The 14,192-nt window shown below is 35.5% G+C and overlaps 1 protein-coding gene across 3 annotated transcripts in view; it reads left to right on the top strand.

The window, feature by feature from the left end:
* The first annotated feature begins 661 nt into the window (after positions 1–661).
* Positions 662–14,192, top strand: part of znf609a (zinc finger protein 609a) — a 180,762-nt gene continuing 167,231 nt past the window's right edge. For 2 of the 3 annotated variants that reach the window (XR_012400002.1, XM_005174213.5), the window contains exon 1: positions 662–1,040. The gene's annotated coding sequence lies outside the window, so the exon portion shown is untranslated. 3 annotated transcript variants of the gene reach the window in all.

Genomic DNA, 14,192 nt, shown 5'->3' with positions numbered 1-14,192 from the left:
GTATGAATTGATGAATAGTTTAATTTCATTTAACTAAATTTTAAATTATTTTTATAAATAAATGTTTAAAAGTAAATGTAACATCTTTTTATTTTTGAAGTATTTTAGTGTGATTTGATAAATACTTTTAATTTAACTATTGTTTTATTTTGTCAACTAAATAAAAATATTTTAAAATATGTTGTGAATTGATGAATTTATTTTAATTTAACAACAGTTTTAATCAATGTTTAAAATAAATACAAGACCTTTTATTTTCTGAAGTATTTTGTGTGAATATTCATTAATATTCGTTTAACATAACTATAGTTTAATTTTGTATAATAGATTTAAAACCATAAAACATTTTTTTGGTGAATTTATTAATTTTATTTTAATGAACTACAGTTTTAATCATTTTTATAAATAAATAAATGTTTCAAAATAAATGTAACACTTTTTTAAAGTTCTGAAGTATTTGTATGTGACTTAATAAATAATCCTAGACTCAAACAAACTCCCACCCGCGTGTCCCAATCTAGACCGCAGAACTCCACCTCCGTGTTTTCCTCCAGAAACTCCGCTCCATCTGGATCCTTGTGTCCGTACTGCGCATGCGCTCATGTTGAGTTGCGTTGCTTCAATGTCTCGCAGCGAGAGCTGCAAACAAGCGTAAAGAGCCATTAGAGCTCTAGTGGAGGCAAAGCAAAGCACTGTTCCCCTGCAGCTCGCTTTTCTGCGTGTGTTTGGACCTAAAAACGTCGCTTTCTGGGAATCTATCAGTCTGAAAATCAAGGACTAGCTGTATTTCAACACCCCGGATCGAAACCCGAGGCGAAATGTGGTTTTCCCAGCCGCTTTTGTCGCTGGATATGGAGTAGATCTGAACTGTTCTCATGCAACCGGCCTGGCTGTGGATCTCCAGTGTGTGTGAATGTGTGTGTGCATGGGTCTGCGTGTGTGTGGATGTGTGTGTAAGCCCAGCACATTTCCTTGGAGGGTTGTTTTAGTGTCTTTTGGATCTATGGGATGCTTGTAGATCGGGCTGGATCCTCCGGGGGGTAAGTGTGCATTTTATATCTCGTGTTTTGCGCAGGAATGCTCATTTCAATTATTGTTTTGTGCTTTTAGCCAATAGGATTTGCACTGCGTTGACCTCATGGCTTTATTTCGTGTTTGCATGCCTGAGATGTCATTATAGCGCCTCAAGACTGTGATTTGTGTCACTTGTGTTTATTGAAATGAGTGCTAACGTGTACATGTTCTGTGTGTTTCGCTTGTTAACGCGGTTTGCTTTGAATCTGTTGTCAATATTTGAGGTGTCTAAACATTTACGATTGTCTGTGTTGTATTAGGTGAGTGTGTTTTGCACCTCAGTCTGGATGCTAATGCTAACGCTCTTTGTCATATCCGCCGTTAGCTCTGCTAGCGCAGCTCGAGTGTTTCCGAGCGGGATAATAATCGTCTTTGACAGCGACAGAGGTGACATTTGTGTTTTTATTGACGAGAGGATTGTGATTGATCTGTTTGGCTTGATTTATGTGACGGTTTGATCTGCTGGTCGTGTGTGTGTGTGTTGTGAACTCGTGCTTACAAAAGCTAAAGCGGCTAAACAACGTGTGTGTTGAACAGAAAGACAATATTCATACACATCTCACAAAACAATATTAGAAAAAACACCTTGATTAATTTCTTTAGAGTTGCTTTATAATGTCTATATTCGTTTATTATGGCACTCAAGTATGACAGAACAATAATTAAAACAATACACCAGACTATTACTATGATTTAGGACATGTAGTACGAGAGTACCATGGTATTTTTGGGAATACATTGGTGTACAGTATCAATATTGTGCTAGAGAAATTTTAATAACATGTCAATTGTAATACCATCATTTTACCATGCTAATGTCAACTTCATAGTAAACTTCTACCACTATTGATTTAAAAGGGGTTTCATTTGATTGAATGTTGGCAATCAGATTGTTTATCAAGCTCAATATACAGCTCAATTGGCGTTCATATGCACTTCTCTTGCTATCCACTTCACTGAAAAGCCAAAGAGATTGAGAAATTATCAATGCTGTCAGTGTGGTTTGGGTTTGACATTTACTGTTCGTCATTCGCTGTAAGGTAATTCTCCCATTAGTTACTTGTAAAACTCTATAATTTAACAGAAATTGAATATTTCAGGCTCCAAAAATGTCTAAATCATCATAAATGTAGTACATGCATCTTAGACTTCATCCCAGGTTCTCTGAATTCAATGATAGTAATGCATATTTGGCACGCTTTCACATAAAACGACCAACATTGTATTTAAGATTTATGTTGCATTAGCATATGAGAGATCTTGCGTTTGCTGGGATTCAAACCCAGAGATGCTAAATCCACGCAACACTATTGCATAAACCAGGGGACCACAGTTACAGTTCAAAAGGGCCATCATGTCTTTTATCGAAGGTTAAATGCTTTTTTTTAGTTAATAATAGTGGTATATCTTAACAAACGTTATTAACTAAATCTAATTGATAGAGGTACAGATTAAAAACAGTAGAGAAATATAACAACGCAAGACTACAGGAGTGCATGTTAGGTCAATCAGGGTATCTTCCGTTCAATCCATATTTGTTTTCAAACAAATAAAGGAAAATTAAGAGAACTGACGTTTTTTTATTTGCTCACAAGAAACGAAAAAAAAAAACGAGTTTTTGGCTGGATTTTCGTTTTTTTAAATTTAGGATAGGAAAATGGATAACTTCAAAATTCATTATACACATGTAGGCGGTGCTAAAACGCCAACTATCCTTTGATTGGTCAACCAAATCTGAGCTCGTGACGTAGCCCTCAAAATAAGAGCCCTCTGTGGACTAGCACCCAGGCTTTTAACTATTATTATTATTTAATTATATGTATAAACTAAGTTTACTTTTTCTGTCATTTGATCAGTTAGCAGGCTTACATCAATGAACACATCTTTGACGCACGCGATGTTAAGCTGAAAATATTAGAGTTATTGCACATTCTTTTTATTCTTCAGAAAATCTGTCAATGATGTATTTTATAAACTGGTCATTAATAAGGACTGAGCTATTAATAACTGTAATTCTCCAGATGAAAAAGGCTTGATTAAGTCCTGTCATTTTAAAGATTTTCTACAATTTAGGTAGAATTAGGTTAAAGAGAACTTAATTGAGAATGCGTGGATTTCTGTGCGCATCACGCTCTTTACGAGCATTTTCCTTTTTTTTGTTTGCAAACGCATATGGATTGGGCGGGAGATACCTTGGTTAAGGTCAGTGTATCTTTTGGTCATCCGATATTCATTTTCGAAACAGATATTAAAAAACAAAGAACGAGTCGTTTTTTTAATTTTATTTTCGTTTTAAAGTTAAAAAATGAAAATTGAACTTCAATGCGTTTTTTGTTTTTGAATTTTAAAACGAAAATCGAAAAAACGGCTAATTTTGCCGGTTTAACATTTAATATCGACTCCTCTTCCGTGTCACGACTGCCAATATTAAAATGAAAAGCCAAACTGAAAAATGCAAACCATGATTCATCAGCGGATCGCTCATATGTCAGTTTATAGACAAACCAGCTGATCGACGTGACTTTAAAATGCTCCAATGTTCCTGCATCTGTGGTTCCACTCAGTAAACAGCAGTGAGTTCGGTGAACTGATGTCCTTTACGTCCGATCACAGTCATTACTGTTGAGCATTTGAACACAATAGCCAATCAGCTGTTTAAGAACGCGCTCAAATGGTAGCGGGAAATGGACGTTTTTTAAAATTTCAGTATCGATTGCCATCGAATTGCAGTTTCGTGACAACCCTAAGTTCTAGTCCAAATATCTGCCCTAGCAAAATAATCTTGCTTTCCCTTTGAAATGTAGATATTTGGACTGGAAACAAGACAAAAACCTATTTTATTGCATAAATTCTATAAATTTCATATAAATACACTGATTAAATACAGTTATGTAGCTCCTGGTCAGCTATAATCAAGACTCAACATTGCATATCTTTGTGATGTGACTATTGCATATGGGCACATTGCTTTATCAATGCTGAAACCATATATTGTGCAGACCTATACTATTTCCATTTAGTTTACTATGAGGGAATGATGCGCAAATAGAAAGCCCCGGCCCCAACTCAATATTCCACCTCAGCTGGAAGTACATCAACATACTGAAATAAAAGTCTCAGCAACTTCTGCTTCACGCGGACTTCATGATGATTTAGAGTTCTGCAGCAGAACATCAGACCGTCTTTGGCAGTGCACTATTATATTCTGGCAGAAACTTTTGTTTTGGAATTATTGGAAAGCGACGCTGCCAAACGTCATTTGCATGAACTGAACTTGATGATGTTACATTAGTCGTAATGACTCGAAGTCTTTAAACTTGCGGAAAAGCACCTCAGACCACTCCATCCACGCCAAGAGTGCTGGCAGACGCTGAATTATTAATGAAAAGTGTACATTTTCATGGCTTTGGTGTGTGTGTGTGTGCCGCTCTGGTCATTACTGGAGCAAATGGCAACGCTGCTTGATGTTGCTGAGGAAGACGGCTGCTTCTTCCACCATGATTTCGAGAGAACTTGTGCGGTTTAAGGGCAGGCATGAGGAAAGACACTCGAGGGATGATTCTGTCCTTCAGCAAACTAAACAGGACACAATAATTACTGCGGTAGGAAGACAAACTGACACGAAAACAAATCAAGCTGCTGTTGTTTCCCTGATAAATGACCTGCGTTCAACCAAACTCCAGTTTTCGATCCGCCTGTGTGCGTTTCCTGTTCACCCAAAGACAACTCATCATTTACTCCAACAAAACACACTTTTTTTTGTTCTGTGCTGAGTAAAATAGCAGCTGCTTGTGAATAGAGTCAGGTTCAAGGCTCGCATGGGTGCTTGAAATCCTGGAAAATGCTTAATTTTTATTATAGTGTTCTCAAGGTAAAAAAAAAGTGCTTGAATTGGAAATTGCAGGGCTCGAAATTGTGGCTGTTTCACCTGCATATGCGCCCAAACTCTTATCTATGCAAGCTCAAAATATATTTGGGAGCATCTGTGCATAAAATTGTTGGTGTGCGACCAGTTTCCATTGCAAAATTTTCACCGAATATGCATATTTCGGAGACATTCACGCAGACTTTTTTACCTAAAAACACCCAACACAGCACTTAGAAATCGTTTATAACAGTTGACATGTAACTTATTATTTGCAAACGTCATCTTATAGCAACAACGGTCTTTGTAAGAAAGAGAGCAAAACTTAAAAAGATATCCAATAACTGAACTTTTTAAAATTATTATTGTTATTATTTGTACCATTTTTGGGTGAACTATCCCAATAAATCCATGTTCCAAAGTATTCAGCATTGTTTTTATTAAATAGCACAATGGATTTAAATGTGAAAAAGTACAAACAGCATAAATCAACATAATTTACCGTGGTGGTTAAGTGCTGGGAAAGCATTAAAATGCACCTTTAGTGCTTGAAAAGTGCTGAAATTTGAAGTTGGAAAAGGTGCAAGACCCCTGAGACAGACATACTGTGAGTTACAAGACTGTTATTCAGTGCTATTTGAGTCTGTTTTTATTTTATTATTATTGACATAACAAGCTCAATTATTTTATAGCGGCTGTTCCATGGCAAAACATTAAAACTATGCCACTTTATTAGCACAAACTTTAATATTTAATGATTAGGGCTTGGCTGATAAACGATATTATGTTGAATTGTGATTATGTTGACACTATAATCGTCTAAGAGCAAATCACTCAGCAGAAATGTGCAACAATGGGAATCTAGAAGTGTGTTGATATTAGAGATGCACCGAATTTTCGGCCACCAAAACTTTATCAGCTGAAAATTTGTTATGCTATTTAATAGACCCTTTAATTTTTGTGGCTTCAGTCATTGTTGGGGTACTCTTTAAAATCTGTAAGCATTAACAACTGATATCGCTATATATATATATATATATATCTCAGTATAATATATATATATATATATATATATATATATATATATATATATATATATATATATATATATATCAGTATAATATATATATATATATATATATATATATATATATATATATATATAATACTGATATATATATATCATACTGAGATATATATATATATATATATATATATATATATATATATATATATATATATATATATATATATATATATATCTCAGTATAATATATATATATATATATATATATATATATATATATATATATATATATATATATATATATATATATATATATATATGTATCTCAGTATAATATATATATATATATATATTATATTGCTCAGCCCTAATTATAATTAAATCATGTGCTGAAAATCTGATGTTTGCACATATTGGTCAAAGACGAAATATCCCATTTTGGGGTCAAAACGGAATCCGATTACCGCATTTTCCGCACTATATGGAACGCCGGATTATAAGACGCAGTCTTAATTACGGGGTCTATTTCTGTACTTAACCCATACTTGAGGCGCACCATATAAGGCGCACACTAAAACATACAGTCTACAAAACAAGATAATGAAAGCAAAACGGTTACCGTAGTTTAGTTGAACGTTATTGTAATAATTAACAATACACTCACATTATTTTTTAAATCAGTCTTCTTCCACGAATCCATCAAAGTCCTCATATTCTGTGTCTGAATTGAACAGCTGGGCATTTTTACCATCAAACATGTTGTGTTCTCTCCTGCCATTTTCGGAATCAGACTCGATGCCGGGTGGCCGTTCAGCAATAATGCCGGCTTTCGAGAAAGCTCGGACAACAGTTACGCCCCATTCACACGGGGCTTCAGCCACAACGCTTGACAGAGGACGTGTCTGAAGTTGGGGCTGACATAATTGTCATAGCAACGTTAGCCAATGAAATTAGTCAGCAATAGATCACTGTCTAGCTGGTGTATTTGCATACAGTGATCTGATTGGCTGACGCTTCCGTCGCCGCTTGAAAAGTTAAGCAAGTCTCTGAAGCAGCGCCAACGGATCCACAACGCCTGACGTCACCCATTCAAAGTGAATGGGAATCGTTGACGCTGACGCCCCGTGTGAATGGGACGTTAAAGCAGATACCTTAGCCCAGGTATCGGCAATCCATTCACATATAGTGGCGTAACTCGTCCTGGTAGGCAGCGCCGGGCGAGTAAAAGTGTGTTCACCGTCTGTCGTCCATTGCTCTCACGAAGCTCGCAGCTTCACTTTGAACGCCCTTTTTATATCAATATCCAGCGGTTAGAGTAATATTGTTGGTATTCCCGGATTGACAGCAAGCTCCGAATTCATTCGCTTCACTTGGTTTTTCACAGCATTAGTGGGATGGACGCGCATGGAGTCGCAGCTCAACAGGGTCACATGACAACATTGTACAGATTTTGGAACTCCGTGCACCTTATGTTTATCAGGCGCACGGCTGCTTTTTGACAAAATTGAAGGCTATCAGGTGTGCCTTATAATCCGAAAAATACGGTAAATTGAAAAAGGTGATTTCATGTAAACGAAATGCTCATTGAAACCTTTATTTATTAACAATTTTTCAAATTTAAATGACATTTAATGTAAATCATAAATTAAAGTGACCTTTGTGAAGTAATGTCAAATGTTGTGATTCAGAGTGATTAAAATAAAGGAGTTTTGACACAGCGTTGTGATAATGGAGTCTTTTAACATGTCACGGTTCTTGTAATAAATGGACTACGTTTATTTTGCTATTTAAATTGCTGTGCTGAATGGCATTTTAATGGGTGTCTTCTGTCAGTCATGGGATAAATCTATTATAGTCATTATGTTTTTGCTCAGGAAAAAGTGCAATTATGCAGGACACTTTCTATTCAATCGAAGGCTTTGTTCCTTTCACTCACTGCTGTCAAAAAGCAGTTCTGTAAATGAGAATTGGCTTGCAGAAATGAATGCATTCGGAAAGTACCTGACTGTACGGCATGTTTTTAGGCTTTATGGGTTTCGCTATGAATTGTGCATTGAAGCATTGATCGGTGTGCTGCTGCTCTGATTTATATTCTGTGCTTTCTCATGTTAATTCCCCAAAACTCTGTAATGTATGACTCTGGAGGGTGTATTATCTAGTTTCCCTGGATCGCTTCTGGCTTTGTGTGCTGAAAGCATCTGAAATCTGAGCGTTGTACCCTGCTTTTTATTCAAGATTCACACAGAGTTTTCATTTTGTACTAGAAGCTTTCTTTGTTGCTTTGACCTGCATTGAATGTTTAGTCTTTGTGTTCCTACACTCAATGGCTTTTGCTGCTTGTTCAAACTACTTATTTGAAATGAGTTGAAACGACGCAATGCTTAAGGCTAGGGTTGAGCCGATATTATATCAAATCGCAATCAAATTTATGTCAAAAACAATTAGCTCTGGACTTTACTTTAGATTGATCTAAGAGTCAATCAACAGAACTGTGCAGTGACTGGAATCTTGAAGTGTGTTGATATTAGAGATGTACCACATTTCCGGCCGCCAATTATTATCGCCTATCGAAAATAGGTTATTTAATGGACCCTCTTACTTTAGTGGCTTCAGTCGTTGTTGTGATGCTCTTTAAAATATGGAAGCTTCTGATATCGAAATGTATATCATCATTCTTCAATTTGGACAACACTTTATCGAGATTGCATTATCGCCCAGCCCTACTTGAGGCTTTTTTTGGACAATCTTCAGTCAACTTAAATTTGTAAAAATGATTGAGTTATCTTAATAGATTTGTGTTTGGACACCATGAAGGAATTGTGTGGAACTCAGCATTTTCAGAATAACGCATAGCATATTAACAGGTTTCACTTTGAATTACTTTGAAGTTCTTACAAATTAATTACTGAGAAATGGCAAGAATCCCCATTTTATTTTAATATAAGATTGAACCGGTGTTAGCTTGTAAAACAAATCACTTCGAGATGTGAAATACTGACAAAAATGATCTCTATTTTGTGTCCAAGTTATTTATTTTGTGCAGTTTATTCCTCTTATGGGTGCTCTGATATGACTCTTTAAGAACATTACATGCCACTACTCTGTATCTCAATGAGTAATTCACTGAATTGTTTGTTCGAATTGTCGGATTCGTTTAGAAACAAAATATATATAAAGTTGTGAATGCTTCCAGATTTAAAAGACTATCCCAACTAGTATTGGGCGAGGTCGACCAATTTGGCATCATACTATGTCTAACGTAAATTAATAAATTATTTATGAATAATTAATGAATTCATAATGAATTAATTATTTGCAGCCTACAGTTTCAACTACCTGACCCGCATGGTCTTTGTTTTACCCATAACAGATCATAAATAAAAATAAGTTGCACACAAATGACCACCTGTCGGTCACTTTCTGCGGGACCCTGGCATGAATAGGCAGAGTGATCTGTATCAGTATAATGGCGTCGACAAACTTGTTTGGTGAAAAGGTGCACAACCAACAGCAACCAATCAACAGTATCTGAGGTTTACACTAAAATGACAAAGCACAAGTGTGAAAGCGAAAGACTGAAGCAGTGTACTGACGCTGTGATTCGTTACCTGATAGATTAAAAGACCAATGAGTCGTTAGATAGATGAACGGGGAATAAACTGTCTATTTTTCGCAAGCGGGTTGCGACGGGGGCGGGGCGGAGAGTAATTGTCATGGTCTATCGAATCAACCCTAATCCCAACAATCACGATTAATATCGTTTATCGGCCCAGTCCTAGATGAGACAACATTGATTTATTATATTTATTCTAGTTTTAAGTCGAAGTCGCATCTTTGAATAGAAATATAGCTATGAGTTGTTGTAGAAAATATTCATCGCATATTTCTACACTGCAAAAATCAGCCTGATCTCACGAGGAAACTTAAATATTTTACGTTTTGTCAGTTTAGTGGCTAATTCGTCTGAGTTCAGTCGGACGAAAATGTACGATCTTAAATAGGAGATGTGGCACCTAACCCCACCCCTAACGCCAACCCTCATTGGGTGATGAGCAAATCGTTCTAAATTGTATGAATTAGATCGTACGAATTCCTACGAACTAGCCACTAAATGAAAAAGTTGCGAATTGCCTGAGATTGCGTTGACAAAAACACATTTTGTCCATATTTTGTCCGTTTTTCGTTTATTTGAAGTTGCGAGTTGCTTAATAGGTTGTTGATTGCTGCTTTGTCCACTTTCAATGTTGAAAATTCAACTCTACCGTTTAACAAAGTGACCTCTATTGACACCTTAGTAGTTTGAAATAATATAACATGTATATATCATAATATACAATACCAACCCAGACAATATATCAGTTTAAACTATTAAAATTGTCCAAAAAAGTCACTTTTTTTTTTTAGACTTTTCAATGTTAAATGTTGTTGGAAGAAAGATCAAGCTCCCATATTGCAATTGAAAAGCGTAAATAAATAGGGAAAATACATTTGCAGATATTTTTCACACTATCTGCTGAAATTGGTGAGAGGTTTTCTTTATATAAATTAGAGAATAATCCGCACTGAGAAATGATTTGAACATTGATGTCCTTCACCAACTCTCTACATCTCTTGAGGCCATGTTTGGCAGTGATTTAACCTAATTTTTGTAATTGATTTTGGTATAAAAGCCTGCAGTGATTGACTGTCCTGCGTTTTTGATGCATAACCTGCTCTCCGTCCAGTTTGATTCGTGCTCAGTATCCATCCGAAGCCTTTTTGGCAACAGGTGCTGTTTGCTCTCTTGATCCACAACAAAGCCTCCAGGAGATAAATGTCTTGCTGGGGATTTCTATTCCTGCCTATCGTTCGGCGAGGTGAGCTCAGGATAACGTCTGCTAAGTCACTCTCTCTACCCGCTCTGACATTTTGTTATCATGCTGCCATTTGGCCGAAACCCAAGTGGATTCTAGCGCAGTGAAAGACGAACGCTTTACTCAGTGGATTCAGAGCGTGTTGAATGACGAGTCCTTACATACACTCCCGTACAGGATTTTACACCGCTCATAAAGTCGTGTAACTGTCCTGAACTGCCGTGAGTTATGGCCAACTCGCTGCTGGAGGCCGCTTTTTTGCTGCTGCTTTTGTTTTCATTTTCATTTCCAGCGGGTTGTTGGGGATTTTAGCTCATTTTAATGTGTAGTTTTTAACCCTTGTGTGCTGTTGGGGATGTTTTTGTACACTCTGGGGTGATTTGAAGTCTTAATTTGGCCATTTTAAGTCATATTTTTGGTGATGAATCTTATTTTGTCACATATATTGGGAAAATCTTTTGAAAATGTTAAACAATTGAGCAATAGACTTTGGGCAGATTGACTACTCTTTGGTTATGTTGGGGGCTGTTTTTGCCCCATTGACTTTTAATATAATAATGACATTATTTGGGGATTTTAGCTTATTTAAATGTGTAGTTTTTAAATATTTAACCCTTGTGTGCTGTTGGAATGTTTTCCTACAATTTTGAGTCTTAATTTTGGTGATTTAAATATTATTTCAGACATATTTTGGGAAAATGCTTTGAAAATTGTCAGAAATTCGATAAATCACTCTGGGCAAATGGACTCCCCTTTGGTTATGTTCGTGGATGTTTTTGCCCCATTGACTTCCATTTATATTTACATTATTTGGGATAATTTTAAGTTCCAATTTGCCCATTTTAAGTCTTTATTATGAATGATTTTTGGTGATAAATCTGATTTCCACACATATTTTGGGGAAAAATGCTTTGAAAATGATCAAAAATTCACCAATACACTCCCCTGCAAATTGACTCCACTTTTGTTGTGTTGGGATCTGTTTTTGTCTCATTGACTTGCATTATAATCACATTATTTGTGGATTTTAGCTGTTTTAAAAAGGTAGTTTTTAAATATTTAACCCTTGTGTGCTGTTGGGGATGTTTTCATCCACAATTTTGAGTCTTAATTTGGAGACCGCTTTCTTTTTGTTTTAGCAAATGCAAAGATTTGTGGTGATGAACCTTATTTTGACACATATTCTGGAAAAATGCTTCAACAATTCACTCTGGGCAATTTGACTACCTTTGAGTATGTTGGGGGCTGTTTTTGCCCCCATTAACCTCCATTATAATCACATTATTTGTGGATTTTAGCTCGTTTAAATCATGTCATTTTTAAGAATGTCATTTTTAAATATTACAAAAATATCTTCTTTTGATGCATATTGTGGAGAAATACTTTTTAAAATGTTCAAACATTCAACAATACACTAAGGGAAAATTAACTACCTCTTTCATTATGTTTGTGGCTGTTTTTGCTCCATTATAATCACATTATTTGCAGATTTTAGCTAACTTCCGTATGCAGTTTTTGACCCTTGTGTGCTTGGGTCATTTTCATTTACTCTGGAGTGATTTTGAGTCTTAATTTGGCCATAACTTTTTCTGTGTTTTAGCAAACAGGATGATTTTGGGTGATTAAACTAATTTCAACACATATTTTCGGAAATACTTTGGAAAATATTAACTTTAACAATACATTCTGGGCAAATTGACTACCCTTTGGTTATGTTTGTGGATGTTTTGGCCCCATTGACTTCTATTATAATCACATTATTTGGGTATTTTAGCTTATCTAAATGTGTAGTTTATAAATATTAACCCTTGTGTGCTGTTGTGGATGTTTTCATCCACAATTCCGAGTCTTTATTTGGACATAGCTTTCTTTGTGTTGAGACAGATGCAATTAATTTTGGTTATAAATCTTATTATGATACATATTTTGGGGAAAATACTTTGAAAAAAAACAACAATACACTCTGGGCATATTGACTCGCCTTTGGTTATTTTGGTGGCTGTTTTTGCCGAATTGACTTCCGTTATATTCCCATTTATTGATTTCAAAAGCTATGACAGCATATAATCATGCATTCTTGATTGTTACTGGTTTTTCCTGCTGGGAACAGTTAAAACAGTACACATGGGTTAAATATGCAGAGTATGTGTGTTTTTTGTTTTTATGTGTTGGATACTATTGGAAGACTTTTAGTTTTTAGGATTAGTCAAAGACTCAAAGTGTTTTCAATATTTGGTATACTGTGAATTTACTTATTATTTATGGAAACGTCTTTATTCAAAGTATAAGTTTTACTCATTTTAAGACAGAAAAGGCTCACTACATTTTTCATACACTGTAAAAAATGCAGGGTTCCACAATGAATTCATGTTGTCCCGACATAAATCAATTAAGTTAACTTAACACTTTTAAAAAATGCTTGATGATTAAATTTGTAAAAATTAGCTATTTCTAATCGATTATTTAACCACTGATTCAAATAAATAGTTCAAAACAGATGCTGCTATAAATTCGGAGCGTTTATTTTATTTATTTATTCATTTATTTTTCTTTCCTCTCAATGGTGTGAACAAAAAACTGACGCCTAATTGTCTGGAAAAATGAATCCTATTTGCTGTTATTTGTCAAAACAACACTCATATCTGTTATATTAGGCTCGTGTAATATTTTTGAATGATATCAACACTATGCTGCACATTTTAAATCAATTTCAAAAATATTAAATCAATTTCAACGCACGATACAACCCAAACATTATCTTCGCTGAAATCTTCTCTCCACAGTTCAGTTTCTGCATTGGCCAAAGCTAATTATATTCTCATTTGGCACTTGACAAGTGTTTAATTTGTCCTCTGAAATGTTTCGTCTTCGAGCGGAGCTCCTTGTCGTTTGCAGATGGTGCTAATTTGCGTGTTTGTTTTCATCGTACCTCCGTCAGTTGCTGATATTGAGTTGCAGGCAGATGTGCTGCTGTCAATGTGTTAAATCTGCCTGTAAACACTGTGAAGTGTGCAGTTTGAGTCGAAGAACAGGAGGACGTGCAAACATCAGGAAAGTAGCTTGATCTACAGTTTAATGTGATTGTTAATCTGACATTGCACACGCTTCACAAGACTGTCACGACGCTTTAACGGTCATCAGAATCATAAACCCATGAATGTTTTTAATATTTCAATGATTATTATTATTGTTTTTTTAAAGTGTGTATATTTATATGTAATTATATATGTATTACATCATCTCTGCATCAAATTACAAACAAAACAAAACTAATGAACGCGTGTGTGTAATGCAGTGTGTATGAGGGCAGGACAGTAAATCTGATGTTATTCTCTCTTCTGGCTGCCGTTATCAGTCTCGCACTGTTGTTTTT

The sequence above is a fragment of the Danio rerio genome, chromosome 25 (genome assembly GCF_049306965.1).
Source record: "Danio rerio strain Tuebingen ecotype United States chromosome 25, GRCz12tu, whole genome shotgun sequence".
Lineage (NCBI taxonomy): Eukaryota > Metazoa > Chordata > Actinopteri > Cypriniformes > Danionidae > Danio > Danio rerio.
The sequence above is the reverse complement of the archived record's forward strand: the minus strand, read 5'-3'. Positions and strand labels throughout refer to the sequence as shown.